Source organism: Silene latifolia, chromosome Y, assembly GCF_048544455.1.
Source record: "Silene latifolia isolate original U9 population chromosome Y, ASM4854445v1, whole genome shotgun sequence".
NCBI lineage: Eukaryota > Viridiplantae > Streptophyta > Magnoliopsida > Caryophyllales > Caryophyllaceae > Silene > Silene latifolia.
Window position 1 is genome coordinate 396280580 of NC_133538.1, and position 4081 is coordinate 396284660.

The 4081-nt window shown below is 40.0% G+C and overlaps 1 non-coding gene across 1 annotated transcript; it reads left to right on the top strand.

Moving 5' to 3' along the window:
• Positions 1-759: 759 nt before the first annotated feature.
• On the top strand, positions 760-866 carry LOC141636997 (small nucleolar RNA R71). The gene has a single exon (XR_012541562.1). It is a non-coding gene; the product is annotated as a small nucleolar RNA R71 (small nucleolar RNA).
• The last annotated feature ends 3215 nt before the right edge of the window (positions 867-4081 follow it).

The following is a 4081-nucleotide window of genomic DNA, read 5'->3' on the forward strand; positions in this document are numbered from 1 at the left end:
AACATCTTGGTGTGAGCTAGAATGTTGTTGATGGTGGTGTCTTTTGCTTGGCTATCTTTTTGCATTTGGGTGAAAAATTCTTGTTGATTCTTTTGCATTTGGAGGACCGCTTTTTGGACATCAAAACCTTGGTCATTGTGGTGATTGTATGGATTTTGATTTTGGTAACCTTGGTTTTGATTGAAAAAGGGTCTTTGATTTTGATTTCTCATGGGTGGTGGAGTGTATGTTGTTTGAGGGTTTTGGACATTTTGGCTTTTGTATGAGAGATTTGGATGGAACTTGGTGTTTTCATTGTAAAAATTTGAATAAGGGGTACCACTTTTGTAAGCTTGGAAAGCATTAACTTGTTCGGTTGTTCCCCTACACTCACTTGAGTCATGACCCAAGGTTCCACAATTCTCACATATCTCGCTTGGGATTGATGAGGATGCCGTCATGGCATTGACATGATGTTTTGATGATTTTGAGTTTTCCTCAAGTCTAGCCATAGCTTGTTCAAACTTCAAGTTGATTGTGTCAATGTGAGCACTAAGTTGAGCACCCAATTGAGTAACGGTGTCCACTTCATACTTTCCTCCTCTAGTAGCCTTGCGAGGCCTACTATATTGTGAATTATGGACCGCCATTTCCTCAATCTTGTTCCATGTTTGATTGTCATCAACTTCGGTGAACATTCCATTTGATCCCATATTGAGAATGTTCCTTGAATCTTCATATAAACCATTCCAAAATTGTTGCACCAAAAACCATTCGCTAAGTCCATGGTGAGGACATGAGCGACAAATACCTTTGAACCGCTCCCAAGCTTCATACAAAGATTCTTCATCCCTTTGCTTAAAACCCGTAATTTGAGCTCTTAGCATATTAGTCTTTTCCGGTGGGTAGAAATTTTTGTAGAAAGCTAGAGCTAGCTTCTTCCAAGAATCTATTCCAAGGGTGGCCTTATCAAGGCCCTTCAACCATTGCTTTGCGGTGCCGATTAACGAAAAAGGAAATAAGACCCATCTTATTTGGTCTTGAGTCACGCCCGTTTGAGAGATAGCTTCACAATAATCACAAAATGTTTCCATATGAGAATGAGGGTCCTCACTAGGCATTCCCCCGAATTGGCTCCTCTCAACTAGTTGAATGAAGGCGGACTTGGCAATAAAGTTTCCGGTAAGATGTTGTGGGGTAGGAGTACCATTTGGTAGATCCTCCTCGGTGGGTATAGAGTGTGACGAGAATTTAGGCATTGTAGGTGGATTTTGTGTGGTATTGTTTAATGGGTTTTCTTCTCCTTCTATTGCGAAAGGATTGACAAACTCACTAGTGGGTTGAACAACTTCACCAACACCTCCCAAATTCCTCCTAACAAGTCTCCTATTATTCGTCAAGGTTCTTTCGATTTCACGGTCAAAAGGTAACAAATCTCTTTGTAACCTTCTAGACATGCAAAATATCAAACAACTCAAAAACAATTAGAACAAACCTTGAGGAGTTTTACTTCCCCAAGGTGAAAAAGACACAACTAAAAACAATAAAAGAAATCTTAAATCAATTAAACACCGTCCCCGGCAACGGCGCCATTTTTGATCGGAGCCATTTGGTGTTCACAATTAAGCATATGTGGTCGTTGGTCAATGGTCGATACAAAACACAATTTATACTTCACAAACAACTCTACAATTAGTAAAGAGGCAAGTAAAGGTCGGATCCCAAGGGACGGGTATTGAAATGAAGATTCTATTGTAACTAGTGGTGTCTAAGGGTGTCACAAATTGGGTTGATGTAGAAGGTTACTAAACTAAAATAGCAATGAAAATAAACTAACAAGATAAATAAAATAAGGGTGTAAACAATTGATTAAAAGCACTAGGGTGTCATGGGTTCATAGGGGAATCATGGGATATGATCATACAAACATGTTCTCAAATTATAAGCAAGCAATTATTGTTGTGATGGATTGAGTTGGGTTATATCTTACAATCCTAGGAAAGTTTGGGTCCCGGGGCCGAATCTCTTGGATTGTACAACACCTACAAGTCGACTTAATCTTCCCTACTTAACACATGCATGGTCTAACAAGACTCGAGTTGGGTTATGTCTTACAAGTCAAGTTGAAAGGATAGAAGATGATAGTAAATGCAAGGATTCATAGGCTTAGCATTTCATCAAATATAACATGTGCATGTATTAAGATCAAAACAAGCAAGCAAATAAGATATGAAAGCATATTAATTTAAGCATGAATCATTCCCCATGTTGGTTTCCCCTAATCACCCATTAAACCCTAGCTAAGAGACTACTCACTCATTATCATATTGATCATGCTAGAAAGGTTGTCAATCATACTAACATAATGAAACATGATGAATAATTGAAAGTAATTAGCAATAATTAAAAAGGGATTAAGAGATTATACCTACTAATGATTCCAATAATAAAGCAAGAATAATAGAAGTACTTGAATCCTAGATTGAGAGGTTGTCAATCCCCCAATAATAACCCAAATAATCTTCAATTACCCAAAATAAAGTAAGAACAAGAGAGAGATTAAAGAACTAAAACTTGGATTAAAACTTGATTAATATTTGATTACAATATTGAAGAGAGATTTGATTGATATTAACTACACTAATTATTGATAAGAAGAACATGCTCCTCTAATTAGACTAATGGGGTATTTATAGTGAAAATTAGGGAGGATGCATTAGGGTTAACTAAGGGCTAAACTAGTAATTACACTTTTTAAGTTGAGCAAGGAGCCTCCGGGATTATCCGAGAGAAGGGCTTCTCTTATCGATGCTTGAGGAATGAAAACGTCTTTGTCTTTGCGATCCGTGCGGATGGGAGTCGGGACGGCCGGATCTGGTGAGAATCCGAGCGGATTCTTGGGCAAGACGCTCGGATTGGCGAGGGGGAATCCGAGCGGATTCCTTTGCGGGACGCTCGGATTGGCGAGGACGGACGGATTCTCTACAATCCGTTCGGATTGTAGTTCAGCAACTTTCCTTCTTCTTTTTCTTCCCTTTTCTTCATGAATTCCTTGGGGATTTCCTTGGGGACTCAAGGATCCTTTTCTCAACAATGCTCTTCTACTATGCTATGTACAAAGGCCTTCTAGTCTTGTCTCTCCTTGATGCTTGGTCATTGAATATGATCAATTTAGCCTTGTTTTGCCATGAAAATGCAAGATTCTTACTCCTTTCCTACCAAGGGATCAAAATCTCAAAGAATATGCAAAACAAAGAACTAAAGATAAGAAATGACCCAAATAGGCACTAAAAAGCATAGAAACAATGGTAATTCGGGGGCTAAATATGCGCCAATTATGGTCACATCACCCTAGCATTTTCGTAGCGGATGTTCTTCCCCTGGGAGAGCTTCAGACGGTCTTCAATGAATTTGAACCGTTTCTCCAGATCAGTCAGAGGTGGGGTAGATAGAGGGGAATCTTCACTCAGCTTAGATTCGATTGCATCCATTCGGGTCATCATGAGGTTCACGGCTCGGTGAGTTTGTTAATAGCATCTTCCATTGCTTGACGTCGGGTTTTTGGCGGCCTTTCTACAAGAAAACCCCAAACCGAGTCAATATTTAAAGTAAGAGCCCCTGCACACTTAAGGACACGACACCAACTTGACTCAAACAAAGACTCGACTTGAGACTGACTAACCAAAGGTTCGACTCACGGTTGGATTTAGACCTCGATTCATTTTAGACTCGACAAAACGACATGACTCAAGCTGTCATAGCTCGATTTTAAACTGGACTCGGTGTGACTAAACCCGTGATTGGACAAACATAGTCCTTAGGTTCGAGTGAAACGTCCTAAAGGGCCTAGCTTGGACGTTTCTGTGGACTATCCTAGACCAAATGGTCGACCAACATGACTCAAAGCCCAAGAGGTGAGCTTGGGTGACCCAACAGGGTCGTGTTCTAAACTCTTGGAACGAAAAAACGCCTGGCCTAACACGGCCATGAACCGGACACGACTCGACGCATTTCATGCTTGGTTAAGGTTCAAGAAATATTTTGGATTGAATTTGAAAAAAACGAAGGATCGATTTGAAAATGAGATTTGAAATGGGCGACA